The sequence below is a fragment of the Acomys russatus genome, chromosome 20 (assembly GCF_903995435.1).
Source record: "Acomys russatus chromosome 20, mAcoRus1.1, whole genome shotgun sequence".
Taxonomy (NCBI): Eukaryota; Metazoa; Chordata; class Mammalia; order Rodentia; family Muridae; genus Acomys; species Acomys russatus.
This window is the reverse complement of record NC_067156.1, coordinates 44,206,414-44,227,401: the sequence shown is the minus strand read 5'-3', so window position 1 is coordinate 44,227,401 and position 20,988 is coordinate 44,206,414. Positions and strand designations below refer to the sequence as shown.

The 20,988-nt window shown below is 41.3% G+C and overlaps 1 pseudogene; it reads right to left on the bottom strand.

The window, feature by feature from the left end:
- Positions 1-651: 651 nt before the first annotated feature.
- Positions 652-19,289, bottom strand: LOC127204267 (serine/threonine-protein phosphatase 4 regulatory subunit 1-like; annotated as a pseudogene).
- Positions 19,290-20,988: the final 1,699 nt, after the last annotated feature.

Sequence of the window (20,988 nt, the reverse complement as noted above, 5' to 3'; positions counted from 1 at the left end):
GAACATCTGTGAGTAGCACCCTTAACATTTGAAGCCCCATTGTTTGCCAAAGTAAGCAAACATGGTGTCAGGTGGAGAGCAACTGGTCCATGAAGAGACATCATCATTAGTGACAGTCTGGGTCCAAAGCAGTGAGGGCTGCTGTTTTGTCAGGCCAGCGGCCAACCTGCCATATGGCAAACAGAGCCCTGGGTAACAACTTAGGAGGTATGGATTTTAGTTTCTGCATAATAAAACAGAATTACAGGTACATGGAAAAATAATACCCAAACCAAACCATGATGTACATGCGCGCGCACACATGCACACACACATACACACACTGTACATGTTACTTATGGTACCATTCAATGTTTCAGGGCATCAAGTAGGCATTGCATCAGGTTCCAATCAAGGGAGGTTTTATGCCTACTGAAAATGTTGGGATTTTTTTCTATTTTTAATTTTTGGTGGTAGTGTAAAAGAAGCTAGAATCCTTTATTTTATCTTTGTGTTATATAGGGCTTGGTTCACTAATTGACTGCCTCCCTCGTTCTATTTAGGTCATGTAAGCTATCCAAGACTGGTCTTGACTTCATGATCCTTTCATGTACTAAGGCTGCAGCTGTGTCCCAGCATACTTGGCTTCCACTGCCATTCTAAGGCAGAAACTCAAGGCTGGAAACTCATTTCCAACCTGCATTTAGAAAAATCATGACTGTGTTTAAAAACACCTATCCTGACATCACTGAGGTCTTTTAAAAATTCAGTAAAATGTAGAACCAGATCTGTAGCTATCGACTGGTCTCCAAGAATAACTGAAAGCTTGTGGATGGAGAACGCTAACGTTCTTTGCACTTGCCACTGCATGTCTGATCCTGGAGACTCATAAATCTCTCTTCCGTAGTGCCTGTTTCTGCCTGTGGGGTGTCAGAGCCATGCCTGGTTGGCTATATGCACAGTGCTTAGCTATCTCAGTATCAACTATGCTCAAAAGCGATTGGTCATGGATACATACTGATCCAATAAGCTTGTGGTATTGGCATCTTGCACTTTAGATGTCCTCTCTTCATTGGGGTTCCATGCAATACTAGTGCTCACATCCATCTCTTCATGGACATAGTGAGGAGCAGCATCCATATTCTCAACAGCAGCATGGACTAAAGGCATGGAGTCATCTTGGTTTGTTAAGATCTGGTTTTCTCGGTTTGTCACAGTCTGAGAGCTCATTTACACCCAGCTCATCTTGTATCTCACTCCACTGTTGTATGCCACCAGCCTCTTCATAAGCATCCAGGCTGGAAGCCCACTGCTCATCCATCATTACCTCCCATGTGTTCTTTTGTCTGGCTCATCCATGTGGGCCTGCCTCTAGGTTCTCTGTCATCTCTTCAAGTTCCTGCTAGTTGGCCATGGTGATATTAGGAGAGCCCCGTATGGGGACTCCAGGTACTTCTCCTGCTCTGTCTGGGTGGAGTCTCTCCTTAAAGTCCTATTTGAGCTCTGTGTCAGTGTCTATTTCAGGTAGATAAATCCTTTCAGAAATGGAAGGAGCTGAACCATTCTTGATTTAACAGAGCCAGATCTGGGGAGCTGGTGCCAACCTCTGGCAGGAATATAGACTTGTGCTAACAGGTGTTTTTGTTTTGTTTTGCTTTGTTTTTGATCATTCTCGTTACTAGCTGCTTCCTGATTGGACTTGGAGGACACAGTACAGAATAAGGAGCTATCTATTGGAACATCTATGTCCCCTGGAGATTTTCCAGATGTCATAGCAGCGCAGTCTTCTAGTGTGCTTTCGAGTCTGGCATCAGACTGAAGGACACTGAGGTCTGAAGGCTTATTCTGTTCTTCTACAATGTGTGGTCTTTGATGCTGTTTTTGTCTCTGCTGATAAAACTTCTGTCACTAAAAGGAGATATGAAAGGCTCCCAGAGACAAACGAACAAAAAGGGCTGCTTGGTTAATCCAACCAGAAGGATCATTGATCAAATTAATAGCAGTCTTAGGTACCTCTCTGTTGCTGTGATAAGACATCAAGGCCAAGGAAACTTACAGAAGGAAGCATTCATTGGGGCTCACAGTTTCAAAGGGTGATTCCATGGTCATCATGGTGGGATGCATAGGAGCAAGCAGATAAGCGGGAGCAATAACTAAGAGTTTACATCTGATCTACAAGCAAGAGACAGGGAAGGAGGGAAGGAGGGAGAGAGGGAGGGAGGGAGAGATGGAGGGAGAGGAGAAAGAAAGAGAGGGGAGAGAAGAGGAGAGAGAGGGGGGATGGCTGCTGATCCCCAGTGACCTACCTTCTCCAACAAGGCCACACCTTCTAATCCTTCCAAAACAGTTCCAACTGCAGCAACAAGCACTCAAATACATGAGCCTATGGTGAACTCAATTACCACAATTGTGCAAATAACTTCTTTCAGTGGATTTCATGATGTGTTACCCATGAAACAGTTGTGAAGCACTCACCTTAGGCCTTTCAGACACATTATCAGAACTGAAAAAAACTTGGGCAGCAGAATTTCTTTGGTAGGTTTCTGGCCAACTCAAATATGTTCAAACTTGATTTTCAAACATGAAACATTCTACAGTCACAGCACATCTCACAAAGGGAAGGATAAGACATTCTACAGTGTCCTACACAACCATGGGAGCCATCTTGCACATTACAGCTGCAGCTTCTATCTTTGTGTTGTCATTGCTATCTAGGGGGACAACTCTATAGGGACAGGGCACACTTTAGTCTCCACATCAAATCACTCAACCCCTGCTCTACTAGAACTAGCAAAGCTGCCTTACCAGTTTTCCTCACCTCATTATTCTGATCTTCAAGATAATTCTAACCGCAATAGAAGAAGTGTACAGTGTTGAAGGCCAAGCCTCCTGACCAAACACTGTAGTATGTTCCTTCAGCTCTGCTCTCACAGTAGATTCTGAATCATCAAATCTGCTAGTTCTTTTCAAACCAACAGCACAGTGTCTTTCATCATGGCAGCCTTCCCTCAGAATATCCAGCAAACCCCAGGCCATCATTTGTCTGTTAAGAATGTTCTCACTTGTGGCATACTTGTTCAGCTTCTCAAGTGGTGTCAACATTTCACTGTTGGAGATGAATCCCAGGGCTATGTGTTTCCACCACCAGGTCCTCCTAGAGCTGCAAGAGGTGTGCCATCTTGTTCTTGCCTACAATGATGGATGGTCACGGACTGCCTCTCAACTCCCAAGCCTCAATTCTAGTTGTGGTCCACTCCCTATTTCCACTACATCGGCAGTGACTTGCTCCACTGAAGTCTTGAAATCCCCGAACTCATCTTTGAAGGTTGGGATCAACTTCTTCCAAATTGCTACTGATGTTGATATTCTGACTTCCTGTAAATTACACACATTCTTAGTGCCAACTACAGTAGTCCCAAGTCTTCAACTTTCTTAGCCCATATCCATCAGAGAACTCACTATCTATGCTAACTATAGCCTTGAAAATGTTATTATAATAAGATGTAGTGATGAAGTACTCATAAGACAGAGGCAGGAAGTCATGGTAAGTTTGAGGTTAACCAAGGTTTCCATGCAAGAACCTATCTCAAACAAACAAACAAACAAACCAGATGTGTGTGTGTGTGTGTGTGTGTGTGTGTGTGTGTGTGTGTTCATACATACAGACATACATACACACAAACATATACACATATGTATCACTTTAAAAATCAGAATTCATAATACATGTACACATATCACTCTCAAACCAGAATAGCTTCATGATTATGAGCCGTAGAATGGGAGTGTCACAGCTGCACAAACTACATTGGTGTCATTGTACGTAGTCCTCAGAGCTTTGTAGTGACCAAGCACTTTCTCTGTGAGTACCTTGATCCAGCTTCCGCAAGGACACTTTATGTTCTGCTTTGCTCTCTTTTTAAATCACGCTATTGTTTGAGGTTCTGCGCATGCTTACAGTGTGTTTTGATGCAGTCCATCCCCCACTCCCTCCACTCCAGCTCCTCTCCCATCCTTCTGGCCACTATTCTCTTCCAACTTCATGTCTTCTTTTATTCCCATCAAGTCTGCTCAGGGCTGCTGGTTATGTGCATGGATGTAGCAGGGATCACCTCTCAGAGCGAGCATCCTCAGTGAAGAACACTTGCCCTCCTCTCCCAGGAGCCATCGGTTTCCAATAGCTCCTCAGCTGGGGGTGGAACTTCATGACTACACCCCAACTCCATGCTGAGATCGTTGTCTGACTTGAGCTTGTGCAGGTCTCCTGGAGGTCATAATCACTGTGAGTTCATATGTGTAACTGCCTTTGTTTTGTCCCAGAAACTCTGTTTCTGTGTAGTCATCCCCCACCTCTGGCTCTTAGTATCTTTCTGCCCCTTGTTTGGGATGGTCCACGAACTTTTGGAGCAGGACTGTGATATAGATGTCCCATTTAGAGCCAAGCAGCCCACAGTCTCTTATTCTCTACACCTTGACCAGTTGTGGGTCTATGTGTTAAAGCAGATACACATATTCTCTAATGAGGGGTAAGAGATACACTAATCTATGATATAATAAGTCATGAGGAGTCAGTTTAATACTATGTACATCTAGCAGAGGAAAAGTAGTACATTCTTTTCTGGGGTCTATGACCTACCTATCCATTGGTTATAACTCTGATAACAGCGCCAGGAATGAGTTGAGTTCTGGTGGAGTGGCCTAGAACCAATTAGAAAGTGGTTGTTTACTCCCATAGCATTCTTGCCACTAATACACTGGTGGGCATATCTTGCTGGGCCTTTTTAAAAACTCAAAGTGATACCATTATGTCTTAAGCTTCATACTTAGATTGAGCTGTTTAATACAATTGGTACTATAATTGAATTAATATATTTTATAATTGTCACTATTTATTATTTATTGTCCTTGTTTTTACTTATTTTGTCTTCCACTGTTTTCTTCTGTAATTTTGGCTGAGCATTTTTTCCATTTTCCCCTCATCTTGTCATATCAACTATACCTTTATTTAAAAACAATTTTAGTGATTGCCTAGAGTTAGCAATGGACAGCTATGCCAATCCAAGAACAATCTAACTTCACACACTTTGTGGTTAATATGCATTCCTGATAATTAAGAATTAACAATTGCTCATTCCCATCCCTTGCATTTGCTTCACTCATCCACAAAGCATAGTCACCAAGTATATTTCTGCTATTATTCCTTTGAGGAAGATGTTATTTATTAAACCAAAAATGGAAAAATAAAACATTTAATTTTTATTCATTCCTTCTATAATACTCCACTATATGTAAGTCACAATTAAATATATATCTCATATATATATGTACATATATATGCATATAATCTTCTTCCTAGATAAGTATTATGATTTTAATTTGAAGTGTCCTTCTGAAAGGCCCACGTACAGACGGCTTGGTTCCCAGTATTCAGAGATGGGGCATTGGCAAAGTGCTCAAGTCACAAGAGCTCTGACCTCGTGACTGGATTAATTCACAAATTGAGGATGCTATTTTCTTTCCACAGGTAAAATTCATGACTCTCAAGGTTTTTCACTTTGTGCTGCCAGCAGTACACAAATGCAACTTAATTTCCCACCAGGCCTGCCTGTCCAGGAACAGTAGTGTTGCTTTTGTTGGACTAGAATTCTATATATTTTCTTCTTATTCCAGTTTTTGGAGTTATTAAAAAAAAAAACAGTTATTCTAAAAACACGACTTCAATTCTTTAATCTGGGAGACATTGTTAAGTTCAGTTTTGCTCCATCTTTCCCTGTTGTGAGGACAAGGTGACAACTATCTGCTCCTCAGATGCAGGACCACAGCTCCGCCTTCTTCATAATTGGGCTGTCTTGAACACGTTGTTTTCCTGTCCTGATTTCAGCCGCTGTTAGAGCTTTTGTGAGCTGACGGGCTCGCATGAACACTTGAATCTCAGTTTTACTGCAGCTCTGGCCGACATGTGCTGTGTATTTCCCTTGGCACTGCTCCAAGTGCTCCACCTACACTATATACTGAGCACTCCCTGAAATACTTATAAACAGAATACCTACACCAGAGAGTGGTTAGTGGCGGTGCTATCAAAGTATGAGAAAGTCTCATGGCTCATTAGACTCCGGCCAAATCCTCTCAATCAACAGTCGGCTTTGCTAATATTTCAGTGGGAACAAGTTGTTGAAAAAGAAGGCGGTACTAAGGCCGGGCGTGGTGGTGCAGGCCTTTAATCCCAGCACTCGGGAGGCAGAGGCAAATGGATTTCTGTGAGTTTAAGGCTAAGCCTGGTCTACAAAGTAAGTCCAGGATAGTCAGGGCTACACAGAAAAACCATGTCTCAACAAAACAAAACAAACAAACAAAAAAAAGAAGGCAGTACTAGCACCCAGGTGATGAAATATAATCTTTCGTTCTTCTACTGCTTTTCACAGAATTTTTAAATTAAAAACCTAATGTGTCATTCTATAGACTCCAAAGACAGACTCACCTTCGCTTATTTATTGTAGTTCATGGTCAGCATGCTTGATGAATATTTGTTGACTTAAAATGATGCAGTGTGAACCCTGCATCTGACAAAGGTCTAATATCTAAAATATATAAAGAACTCAAGAAATTAAACACCACCAAACCAGATAACCCAACTGAAAAATGGGGCTCAGAACTAAACAGAATTCTCAACAGAGGAATATTGAATGGCTGAGAAACACTTAAAGAAATGCTCAACGTGCTTAGTCATCAGGGAAATGCAAATCAAAACAACTCTGAGATTCCATCTTACACCCATCAGAATGGGTAAGATCAAAAATTCAAGTGACACCACATGCTGGCGAGGATGTGGAGAAAGAGGAACACTCCTTCATTGCTGGTGGCAATGCAAACTAGTACAGCAACTTTGGAAATCTATCTGGTGCTATCTCAGAAAAATGGGAATAGGGCTTCCTCAAGACCCAGCTATTCCACTCTTTGGGATATACCCAGAAGATGCTCCAGCACACAACAAGAAAATTTGCTCAACCATGTTCATAGCAGCTTTATTCATAATAGCCAGAACCTGGAAACAGCCTAAGTGTCCCTCAGTAGAAGAATGGATAAAGAAACTGTGGTACATTTACACTATGGAATACTACTCAGCTATTAAAAACAGGGAATTCCCGAAATTTGTGGACAAATGGATTGAACTAGAAATGATCATAATGAGTGAGTTACCCCAGAAGCAGAAAGAGTCAAATGGTATAGACTCACTTATATCTGGACGCTAGCCCAAGGGGCATGTTCCATGAAAGTCTTCACTTACCAGGAAAGTGGGACAGAGGGGAGGACATCCTATTGGGACTCTAGGTGAGAGAAGTATGGGAGAATGGGGAAATAGAAGGATCCACAGGGTCCTAGAAACCTACAAGAAGAACATTATGACGGGCGGATCTGGGCTCAGGGGTCCTGCTCAAACTATGGCACCAGCCAAGGACAATAAGGGAAGTAAACATCGAACCCCTACTCAGATCTAGCCAATGGACAGGACATTCTCCACAGTTGAGTGGAGAGTGGGGTCTGACTTTCACAGGAACTCTGGTGTCCCATATTTGACCACGTCCCCTGGATGGGGAGGCCTGGTGGCACTCAGAGGAAGGATAGCAGGCTACCAAGAAGAGACTTGATACCCTATGAGCATATACAGGGGGAGGAAGTCCCCCTCAGTCACAGCCATAGGGGAGGGGAGTAAGGGGAAAGTGGGAGGGAGGGAGGAATGGGAGGATACAAGGGATGGGATAACAATTGGGATGTAATATAAATAAATTAATAAAATATATATTTTTAAAAAGAAAATAAAATTTCAAAATAAGTGCTGAAAAAAAAAGATGTAGTGTGTACCGACAGTCACATGCCTTAAAAGCTCATTTTGAAAATGCCATATTAGTACATTGATAAAATAAATCAGAGTAGATAAACACTCTAAATCAATTTGGAAGCATAAAGATTTTTTAAGTCTAAATGTCAGTCCGTACCTATTGAGAAGGTGTGTTCATCTTGTCACAAGTAATGTCGTTTTGTTATTTTCCTTCAGGTGCAAAGTGACAGAATGGACCATATCTTATCCTAGGCTATATGAATTCTATGCCTAAAGCCGTGGTGGTTTGAAAACATTCTATATTACGTCCATACACTGGAGAGAAGAACAGCGTGCCTTCCACGAGTACCGCAGGAGGGAAGTCCAGGACATTCCTGCACAGTGTGAGTACACTCTGCCTCCACCTTTCATTGAGCTGGATGTTGCAGCTGAAACAAAGAGTATTACAGACACTTCTGACATAGACAGACAAGGCGGGACAGAGAGTTTGTCCTTTTGAGAGATCATCGCTCTACAGCATAGGCTGGCCTAGAACCCACTATGCAGCCCAGACTGTCCTTAAACTTAAGGTAATCCTTCTGCCTCAGACTCATCAGGGCTGAGACATCACACCAACTCTGGTAGCTTTTTAATATCTATGTTGGGCAAGAATTACTTAATTACAAGCTTGTGGTTTGGGGTTTAAATCACTTCTGGGAATATTTTTCTTTGAGCCAGTAGAGGGAGCTCAAAGCTTAATTTTTAACCCTTCGCAGGTTAGCTTTTCTTTTTCTGTTTGTAGTTTCTTATTTAAAACAAAAAAAAAAATTATGCGTATTTTTAAAAATTTGTATGTGTGTCTGTGCACCGCATGTGTGCCTGCACCTGCAGAAGCCAGAAGATCCTGGAGTCACAGACAGCTATGAGCTGCATAACAGATCCTGGGAACTGAACCCAGGTCCCCTGAAAGAACAGCTAGTGCTCTTAACTGCTGAGAAGTCCCGCCTGGTCGGGCACTGTAATTTTAAGACATGTAATGTTCCTAGGTTGGCTTTTCTTTTTTTTTTTTTCTTTTTAAACAAGCTTTCGATTGAGGGGCTGGGAGGATGGCTCCGTTGGTAAAATGCCGGTCATATAAGCATACAGACTCCAATTCTGTTCCCTAGCACCCACATAAAAGCCAGGCATGGTCACATTCGGTGTAACCCTAGGACCAGAGGGCAGAGACAAGCAGATCACATAAGTGTGCTGGTCAGTCAGTCTCGCCAACTTTGAGTACTGTATTCAGGGAGGGACTTAGTCTCCAAAGAGAAGGTGGAGCAGCACAGTAGATTGGTTTGTACTCTGTAGACAGCAGTTTTCTAATGCAGACCTCTGGCTTCTGCATTACACATACTTTAAACCAATTACTAGAATGAAAAAGTGACTTTGCTCTGGTGTGCATGTATGTCTGTGCACCACGTGTGTAGATACATTTAAATTTTCCTTGAACTCAAATTACAGGTGCATATACTTTGATACATAGTGTGGTGGTTTGAATGAGAATGGCTCCCATAGGCTCATATGTCTGAACGCTTGTTCCTCAGTGGCAGAACTGTTTGGGAAGGATTAGAAGGTGTGGCCTTCTTGGAGAAGGTGGTGTATCCCTGTGGGACTTTTCAAAAGTCCAGGTCATTCTCAGCCAGCTCCCTCTGCCTTGTGCTCATGGGTGAAGCTATGAGCTCTCAGTTGCTGCTTCAGTGCCATGCCTGCCTGCTGCCATTCCCCAACATGATGTCATGGATTCACCCTCTGAAACTATCAGCTTCAATTGAATGATTCTTTCTGTAAGTTGCCTTGGTCATGGTATCTCATTACAGCAACAGGAAAGTAACTAAGACACATAGGTGAAGTTCTTATAATCCGATTCCAATAATTTTCTAAATTACCCTATACTTTGACTTATTTTAAACTTTCTAGCCACATGAAGATTACTTATCTTTTTATTTGCTCATGTGCAGCTTTTTGAATTGAACTATAAGATTATGGTATGAATCATGCCAGTTCGTTGATAGGCATTGAGACTTATGATTTTGTTTTGTTTTGTGTTTATGGATCCATATTGTGAAGACAGAGAGAGGTTTTTGTAGGGAGACGTTCACTTTATCAACTGGGTCTAAGTTTCACCCAAGGCCTCATAGCTTGCGAACATACAGTGTAAGAGGATATGAGACTTCTTATGACCTTTAAAGCAACATTCACTGCAGAACTAGATACTTGGCAAGAGAGAATGAGGTGATCTACCAAGTGCCTTTCTAATAAAAACTCAGAGAGCTGTGGAGTTTCTCCTCTCTGTCCAGATGTGAACTCATGCCATTCTTACTTGTACTGGCTGGCTTTGTGTCAACTTCCCATAAGCTGGAATCATCAGAGAGGAAGGAGCCTCAGTTGAGGAAATGCCTCCATGAGATCCAGCTGTAAGTCATTTTCCCAATTAGTGATCAATGGGGGAGGGTCCAGCCCATTGTGGGTGGTGCTATCCCTGGGTTAGTGGTCCAGGAGTCTTTAAGAAAGCAAGCCATGAGAACCAAGGTAGTAAGCAGGACTCCTCTGTGGCCTCTGCATCAGCTCCTGCCTCTAGGATTCTGCCCTCCTTGAGTTTCTATTCTAAGTTTCTTCAACATTCAACAGTGGTGTGGGACAGCAAGCTAAATAAGCCTGTCCCTTAAAAAAAATAAAATAAAATCAATAGAATGATTTTTAAATATTCATTGGGTGGTAAGCAGCAATGTGGAAGCATAAGCTGAATAAACTTTCTCTTCCCCAATTTGCATGTTGGTCATGATATTTTGTAGCAGCAATAGTAACCCAAACATGAGGTTAGTCAAAGCAAGGGGGACATTTGAAAAGAACCAATCAAAGGGCTGGACAGGTACTCCCCTGGACTCAAGGACACAGCAATTGGTATCCGGCTTATAAACATTCTGAAGTCAACAGCCTGGTTAAAGCTCTCAGCCTTGTATGGATGCTTTATCAAGAGACCTCATCTGACACCATTCCTGTGAAGGGTAAAGCAACTATAATAGACTAGGGATTGCTGAGAGCCAGTAGCTAAGTTGGGAGGTTGTAAGCCATACTCATAAGAAACAATAGAATTATTAAAAAAAAAAAAACAACAAATTAGGGTGGCTTTTAAAAGAAAGAGCTAGAAATTGGATATGGATATAAGACAGTGCTTCTTACCAGATTGCAAAATTATCAACCTTGAAAAAAGATGCCCCAGCCCCTGGTTCCCTTTTTATGGCTTTTCTCCTCTTTCCGCTGGACAGATGACTCCTCCTTGCTTATTGTAGGCTTTGAGCCACCACGTTAGCTGATACGGGAAGGAGACCTGTCTACAGTTAGGAGGGGATGCCAGGTTGGTTGCACTGTACTGGGCTAGGTTTCTATAACCTAAAAAACGACCAGGGAACTGTGAAACTTATTAAGATTCCATCCAGGAACAAAGTCCTTAGAAGGTCAAAGACTAGCTGCCTGCTCTTTGTTTTTTACCACAACCAAATTGATAGGCCAACAGAGCATATCAGGGAACACACAAGTATGTCTATGTTGTGTACACACACACACACACACACACACACACACACACACACACACACAACACACACACGGTAATTATGTTCTGTGAACATGTTACACCTTTTTGACATTTTTTACCTTTCCTTAAGATGTTTTCATTTCTCCCCCATAGTTTTGGATGATTCCAGAAATCAATGGTGCTTGCTTAGTATGTATTTCTCCATCTCTGAAATTTCTTTCTTGATCACTGTGCTTTAAGTATGTCTTTTTGATGAAACAGGATTCATGTTTTTGTTGTCACATACTATGGAACCCTGTGCCTTTTATCTGACAAGTTCATCTCATCCATTATAATTATTTGTTTGGAGATTTTAATAAGATCTTACTGTGCTTATATTGCAGTCATTTTCTATGCTATGTTCTCCCCCCAACCCCCTTTTTTTTAACCACAATTAGTTCACCAATGTTTCTGCATTTCCTTTTCTTCCTTTCACAGATTAGTGTCAACACTGATTTGATTTTTGTGTTTTATAGAATTTTAACTTTAAATAGTAATTTTCTAATAGCAATGCTAGAAGCTTAGGCATGAAAAACTTTTATGTTTAAACATTCAATCAAAAAAAAAAAAAAACCCAAGCCTAGATTTCCTCTTCCTAAATTTTATTGCTCAGAAGCAATTTCTATAAATACTTTTAGCTTGTCTTTCTAATTAACACACATATTACTAAATAGAGATTTCATGCTGCTATTTAATTTCTAAAATTTTAGATAGTGCCTATTGACTGTGCCTCAGTCTATTAACAAATTCTCTCTCTCGCTCTCTCTCTCTCTCTCTCTCTCTCTCTCTCTCTCTCTCTCTGTGTGTGTGTGTGTGTGTGTGTGTGTGTGTGTGTGTGATATTCTAGTATTTCTTTTTTGGATATTCTACTTCCTGAACACCACACCACGACTTTTCATTTATTAGTTCTCCAGATGTTTTGAGAGAACACATCTTCTGTTCATTCCTGGAAAGTTCTCAGAGCCTGCTTGTCTGAAAGCTTGTTATAGTGGAAAATATCTGTAACTCCAGCATCTAGGAAGCTGAGTCAGAGGAGCCATGACTGGGTACTAAGGACAATGAATTTCCAAGATGGCATCTTCTTCACCCATCCTGACCTAAGACAAAAGCCTACAAGTTTAAAGCAAAGGCCCTGTGGGCTTTTTCTTCTGCCAGTAGGGCCTCTGCTCAAGCTGTATGTAGGCCAGATCAGGACATGTATAGAGAGCAGCTGTGTGCCAACCAGCCCTCTAGCTTTCTTCAACTTGATCAACCCTAAGGGAAGGAAGACTCTTGAAGGACTTGAAGACCCCAGCCCACAAGGAGAGGTCAGGCTTAGGTTTCCAGAGCCCCCCTCTGCTTTTGAAAGTCTCTGTGTTTGTTTATCTGTGTGTTTCCTCTTCCCTAGTAAAAGACTCTGTTTGCCAGGATATTGTGTCTGATTCTTCCCGCTGTGTTTAAGAATTTCCCTGATGCTACTACCTGTCACACTCGAGACTCTCCTGCCTTTTTATTTATTTATTTATTTATTTATTTATTTATTTATTTATTTATTGGTTTTTCGAGACAGGGTTTCTCTGGGTAGCCTTGCCATCCTGGACTCACTTTGTAGACCAGCTGGCCTCAAACTCACAGCGATCCGCCTGCCTCTGCCTCCCAAGTGCTGGGATTAAAGGCGTGTGCCACCACGCCCGGCTGACTCTCCTGCCTTTTAATTCCTTCACTGGCAGAGAACACAGACCCAATCGAGAACCGTAGATGGTAACATACATAGTTCACTCTCACACTTTATTTAATGCTACATATGAGACTATAAATTCTAAATTATCTTTTAGGTTTTTCCCATTCAGAGTCACAAAATTTTGTTTCTTCTTGCCAATTATTTTGAAGTGTTTTGAATCTTAGAGCAATAAGGCAAAAGAAGAGAATGAAAGGAATACAACTATGAGAGGAAGAAGTAAAATATTCCCATTTGTAGATGCCATAATCTTACAGTTAAAGGACCCTAGAGACAGGACATGGTGGTGCACACTTTCAACCCCAGAGCTCAGGAGGTACAGGCAGCTAGATCTCGGTGACTCTGAGGCCAGCTTGGGCTACACGGCTACTTTCAGGTTACATGGGGGCTACATAGTGAGACCCTCTTGGTCAATAAATGGCACTGTCAAAATTGGATACCCACTACTATATGCAAATTTTCACCTCATACAAAAATCAAGTCAAATTGGATGGAATATCTTAATTTAAATGCTGAGACCTTTAGACAAACACACAAGGAATACTCTTTTAGACACAGGGTCAAGAAGAACTTCCTGAAAGCTCATGAACAGCAGGGGAATCAGCCCCAAGTATCAACTGGTGGAATGGCCTAAAATTAAAAAGTTTCTGTTCAGCAATAAAAATGACCAGTAGAGCAAACAGACAGCCCACAGAACAGAAGAAAATTTTTACCAGCCATACTTCAGACATAGGGCTGAAATTCAGATTTACAAGTTACAGAAATTAAAATGCCAAGAAAATAAACTGTCAATCAATAAATGGGTTAATGAGTTGAGTAGACAGCTTTTAAAAATAAGAACAAACAAGGAGAGAGAGAGAGAGAGAGAGAGAGAGAGAGAGAGAGAGAGAGAGAGAGAGAGAGAGAACCAATAACAAGAAATATGTTCAGCATCTCAAGACATGGGGATGTTCATTAAAATTACTTTGAGACATCACCTCACCCCAATCTGACAACAAATATTGGAGAGGACATGGGGAGGGGGGAGATAATCTCTTCCTTATTCACTGTTGGTAGGAATGCAAATTAATATGTAACCATCATGTGACTCGAGGTATACTCAGAAATTCAGTGTTCTACCATAGAGATATTTGAGTCCCAGGTTTATTGCTGCTCTATTCACTATAGTAAGGAAATGGAGCCAATTCCATTGTCCATTAACAGGTGAATAAATATTGACAATATGGTGTGCATACAAATTGGAATACTATTCATCCCTGAAGAGAAATTAAGTCACATAACTTTGAGGAAAATGGATGGATTTATAATTTATAAAACTAAATGAGAGCACTCAATATCAGAAATAAAATAAAAAGATATTCTCCCTTATATGCAGATCCTAGACTATAATACACACACACACACACACACACACACACACACACACACACAGACATTTATTTATGTGTGAGTACAGTATAACGTATAGAAAAAAGAACAAGAAAAGGTGATGAGGAAGGAAAGAGTGCAGGAAAAGGCCACATGAGCCATGAAAGAATATGCAAACCTAATTGTTTTTCTAATTTTAGCTCTGGGGTGTGTGTGTGTGTGTGTGTGTGTGTGTGTGTGTGTGTGTGTGTGTGTGTGTGTATGTGTCTGCATGTCTGTTGGATAAGAACGCAATTAACAGTGAAAGTGTAAAATCCAAAGTGAAGCACCACAAGCTACAGAATGAGGATGCTAACTGTACAGAAATTCACTCAGCTATGTGGGCTTTACTATAGGATGATGGAGGAAAAGGTAGAGGCAAAGAAATGCAATCAGATGACCCAATTAATCCCAACTCTAGAGAGCCTGAGACTGGGGGCTCTCCAACTCCACTCCAGCCTGAATTGTCTGAAAAAGCCAACCCAAAAGAGAGCGAGAAAGAAAAGAGGAAAACAAATGACAACAGAGCAGGACAAAGCTGGCTTGCTGACCTGGCACAGGCAGTGAATGGAGAAAATCTAAAAGTGAAGGGAGTCTGCCTGTGGACTCTCACCTCAGTGCCGGCTTTGGTACCACCTCTTAGTCTTCCATCCTAGGCTCACAGATGCCAGTTACCCCCTTAGAAGGGCTTTGTTGGTGGGCTCGCCCATGCTATCATGCTTCCATGCAGCCAATCTCCTGATGTCAGGGTATGTGTTGGGAACCTCGTGTGTGTGTGTGTGTGTGTGTGTGTGTGTGTGTGTGTGTGTGTGTGTGTGTGTGTGGTCCCCTATAGACTGTAGCTCAGGCCAGGTCTGACTCAGGCAGGTCTTCCTGCTGTCCAGAAGTATTCTTCAACATAGTCTCATGAAACCTGCTCTGTTAGTGTCTTTTGCCTCTAGTGTGACCAAGCCAAGGGCTCAGCAGGGAACTTCTAAAACTGTCTTCTTCCCTCTTCTCTGGCCCAGAAGAGCATTCTTCCAGTGGCTCTACTTCCTCTGCCAGAGCCGCTGCTACATTTGTCCGTTTGTCCCTCTCTTTCTCACTCTGCCCCCATCCCCTCCTTCCTAACCCCATTCTCATGGTCTCCCTCACTCTAGTTATCCTTTCAGACCTCTGTTAACTACAATTGCAGTGCTGATTTCAGAGCTCCTCCTTGAGCAGTGGTCCTGGCCTCCTGCAGCTGTTCTCACACACTCTCTCTCTCTCTCTCTCTCTCTCTCTCTCTCTCTCTCTCTCTCTCTCTCTCACTCTTGTCCCTCTGGGACATACTCTAGACTTTTCCATTTTCTCTCCAAGCTTTCTTATTTTGCTTTGCTCTTAACCTACAGCTTTTCTGTCACCATCCCCTTCTATTCATAAGTATCTACCTAAATACTCCCAGTTGGAGATGCTAGCAGTCTTTTGCCATCTTTCTGTATCCTGTTTGCATCTCTTTAAGATGTCCAAGCTCTACCCATCCTCCAGTGCCCATCTTGAGGCTGTGGTCTGGTTTCAACCATCTAAAGGATCCCTTAGCCAGAAATAATCATTACCTTTCTGAAGAGCAATGTCATATTACACACTCTGGCTGGTTTTCATAATAGCTTTGGAGCATCTACAGTTTTGGAAAGAAAGGGCATGTATCCACAGCCAAGCATATAACACAGTGTCAGCTTCAAGCACACAGAATAAAGGGAGTATGCTGCACTAACCATCAGACACCTGTAAAGTAACTTAGTGTCTGTTTTCTCCATTTATCTGTAAAATAAATTATTATACTCACCCTGCTTACCTTGAAGAGTTGCGGTAAAATAAACTAAAATCTGTGCACATGAAAAAAAAAACTATTAAGTGTATACGGAAACCTAAAATACTTTTATTTGATATCTCATCAGTGTCTATTGAGCTAATAAAAACATTCGAATGGATATATGTTTACTATTTCACGGAAATGAGGGGAAGAGTGAAGAAGGTGTGAGTTGTATGTTAATTCAAGTGAGTCTTTCACTTAAGGAAAAGTGAGCTTAAATGATGAAGTAGCGAATTTAAATTGCAGATGGTTTCTAGAACTCATAGATAGATAGGGAGCATTTCTCATGCATACAAAACAGTGCCATCACATTGCATTTAAAGTACCACAGAACAGGAGCTTGAGTAATGGCTCCGTGGTTAAGAGCACTGCCTATTCTTCCAGAGGACCTGAGGTCAATTCCCAGCACCCACATGGTAGCTAACAATTATCTTTAACTCCAGTTTCAAAGGATCTGACACACTCTTCTGTACTCCCCATGGAGCCCAGAGATGTAGGCACCTGTACTCACACACACACACACACACACACACACACACACACACACACACACACACACACAAGCACACACACAAGCACACACCATTAAAAATATTAAAAACAATCCTATAAATCAACAACCAGCACACGTCTAATGGTTGGACCCTTCATTTATTAGTTGATGACATCGACCAAGTTATTTGAGTTGTTGTGTCAAGTGTAAGATGAGGATAATATTCCTAGTTATGAGAATTAAGTGAATCAATGTATGTAGACCTAAAACACCATGGGACATGTATAGTAACAGCTGCCACCACACCTGTATTAACAGCTAACAGTGTAAGTTATTCCTTTCTATTTGGGCTCCAAGGCTCATATAAATACAGAAGTCTCTAGCTGTTCACATCCTTTATGTAAAACAGCCTACTTTTTGCATATAACATATGGACACCCTCCTGAGCACTGGAAACCATCTCCTGACTATAAGGCCCAATGCTGTGTGCAGCCTTATAGGAGCTGGGGAATAGTGACAAGAAAAAAATGTGGTTGAATCTATGAGTGTTAAACAATGGAATATGAAGAGACAACTGTGTAACTAGTGACACAGCCCAGGGGAGAGCATTTGGAATGCTAAACTGAACAGGGTTCATAACACAGGATGGTGCAAATGTGATCTTAAGCTAAATAGTTGGGAAAAAAAAAAAAAAAGAGATGCAGCAGATAGAGCAGAGAGCAAATCAGCTGAGTGAAAGCTTTTCTGTAACAGTCAAATCTCCTCTGATCACTTACGGAAAGCAGAAATGAGCTTTTGTTGCCCGTGTTAACGCAAGGAGCAGGATTTCTGCTATCACACAAAAGATGATCTCATGTTCATTTCTGTTCAAGAAATGCTTTGGGAAGCATTATGGCATCATGCAAGGGATGTCTGGTCTCAGGTTATCTTACTGAAGTCAATATTAAAATAGCTTTTTGTTGTACAAAGACCCCAGTATGTAGGAGAAGGGAATGGCACAAAGCATTCCTGGAAAAACTTACCTATCACTGATTCACTATAGAGGAGAGGTTCTCAACCTGCCTAATGCAGTAACCCTTTAGTACAGTCCCTCATGTTGTGGTGACCCTCAACCATAAATTTGTTGTCGTTGCTACTTCACAACTATAATTTTGTTGCTTTATGAATCGTAATGTAAATATCTGTGTGTTCTGATGGCCTTAGCAACCTAAGGGGATCATGACCCACAGGTTAAGAATCCCTGTCTGCAGACAGGAAAACAGCATTAACAAAGTCCCTTGGACAGTCATTTGACTTCAGTGTGAAGGCATTTCTAACTGAGAGAAAGGAGACAACATATAAGAACCTGTCCTATAACTGTAGGAAACTGAGGGTTTTTAAAAATTATTTTATTTTTATTTATATGTATCTATGTGTAGTTATGCAAATGGGGTGCACATGGAGGCCAGAAGAGGGCACCCGATCACCTGGGGCTGGAGTTACAGACAATTGTGAGTCACCTGACATGGGTGCTAGGAACTCAGGTTCTCTGAAATAGCAGTCTGCGTTCTTAACCTCTGAGCCATCTCTCTAGCCTAGAAATTGGATTCTTAATGTGAATGAGACTATTACTTGTCTCTAAAGCGGGTCAGATGACAATTGTTGCATATTGTTCTAGCAGGTGCCTTTACAAGATAGTTGAAATGAAAATTTAAGAAATACTATGGCAACTTGTCTTTCTAGTACCATCTAAACTGTTTGATATGAACTTCAGAATGAGAAGTAGTGCCACACAGAAACGGAAGCTTTCAGTATTATGAGTTATAAACATCAGTGATGCTATTAAAATAAACAACCTTAAGACACTATGTTATACTTTAATTGTCACTGATATAACCTTTAGGTGAAGAAAAACCATTTTAGACTTTAATGTAGGTTTATTCTGCACTTTGCCAAGTGACTGCAAATCTCTATCTTAATCATTTTACTTTCCCCTTTCCTTTGACTTTTTGCTGCAACTGGCTGTTAGCAAACAGCGAAACATGACTGAGTCACCTGCGTCGCTCTTTTGTGCTTTCACAATCTGGACACCTAAACGAGTTATTTGATAGCCTGCCTAATAGGCAACTGACCCTTGCCACTTGCACTGACTACAGAAATTCATGAAATTGTTTTCTTAGCAACAATAACATCTAAATATAGGAATTAAATCCATATCTGAATGTTTCTGTTGATAATAAATGACAGAGTGCAAGAAAAAAAGGCCAGTGAAACATGCAGGGATGAACTATGCAGCCAGACATGTCCCCAAGGAAGGACAGCACCACAGTGCTGTTGGATCTAATGTGTGGCTCAATTGGAAATTCACCATGAAGTTTCTGCAACCTTTGGGGGAAAAAATCTGACAAAGGGAGACCAACTGACACTGTATTTTCACCCTTGCGCCGTCATGTTTCATGCATTTAAACATTCCATTGTTTTATTCTCCCAGAAGCATGAAATACAGAATCCCAGGAAACAATACACAAAAAGTCAAATATCTGTGTTTAAAGGACAATATGGCAGCCCATGCATCCCAGATCGGCTGTTTACAGTGAGAAACTTGACTCTTCAAGCTTTTCCGTCATTCATCCTTTTTGCCTGTGTCAAGATGAAGCAGTCTTTTGTTTCTAACAATGAGCTATTTGATGGTCGCGTCATCAAAGCCACCACAAGCGGACAAAGCATGGAAGCATGTCACACTGTGCAAATGGCCCCCGGCCTGACTCCACAGCACAGTTACCATTGTGCCTGAGTGTCCAAAGTCTGGCCCAAGCCATCCAGTCAGCCCTTCACCCTGCATGGGAGAATTCACTTAAAATGCAAACCTGGCCCATGACTTCACTCATGGGACTTTAACGATTGATGGTGGCAACCGTGAACCTGATTCCCAACCCTGCGTGAGAGCTGACTCGAAATAAAAGAGCAAATACGGAAATCACCAGAGGGACTGTATTAAAGCACTGTCCTTCCTCACAGTGGGAAAGGCACAGTCTACTTAGATATGACTTCTTTGGCATTAAAACCCCAGCTGTGTTCCTTCATGAGGATCTGGCAATTTTAATTTAATGTATCAAACTTGTGCGTTTCATTTTTCAAAAACAACTTGACTGCTGACAGGAAGAAAGGGAGGGCTATCGTCACACATACTGTTTCCTACGTTGTAAGAACACACATGACTGAGAGACTTTCCCTCCGATCCATCCGCATGGCTCCAGTTCTCACACAGCATTGTACTTTTGGTGTGAATGCATTATACGTGCTGCATGCATGCAATCTCTCTCTCTCTCTCTCACTCCTTACTTATTATACCTTTAAAACATTTGTAAATCCAATATGTAGACACGGTCCATAAAAATAAGTACAGGGAAATTTACAATGATAACTTTTCTTCCATGCATAGTTATTTGTTTTTGTTAAAAATGGTTATAACTAATTCTGTAACATGCTGTTCAGGAAGTTTTCTGTGCACATATGAATATGTATATACTAGTCTCTCATTATCTACTAAAGAAATACCCCAAGAGCCCACAGTAGATGCTGGAAACACAGTTTGTATAACATTTTATACATACATACATATATATATATATATATTGTTTTAACATGTAAGTACATGTGACAAAGCTCCTTATGAATTCATGACAATATAGGTTAACAATAATGAAAATAGAACAGTTATAATAATTTATTGTAGTAAGAGTTACATAAATATGATCATGCAAAGCATCCCATCAAATTGTACTCACCCTTATTGTAATGACATGGTAATGCACACCTTCATGGTAAAACCGAGTGAGGTGCATAAAACAGGTCTCATGACACACTGTTCTGTACCTACAAGTCAGAGTTACATGAAGACAAACACCGATCAAGATGACGACTAAGCAGCCATCAGGAATGTGAGCCGACCCTTCAGCACAGGTGTCATAATGCTGTCATAAAAGTGTTCACCATTAAGCTTTCCATTATGCCTGAAAATTTTCCCTGAACAGTTTCAGACTGCAGCTTGGATGCAGGCATCGAACGCTGAAGAAAAGAAACTCACAGGAAGATGTTGCATTGCTTCTTTTTCTTTAATATTGTATTTGTACATTTTTTTACACAAGCC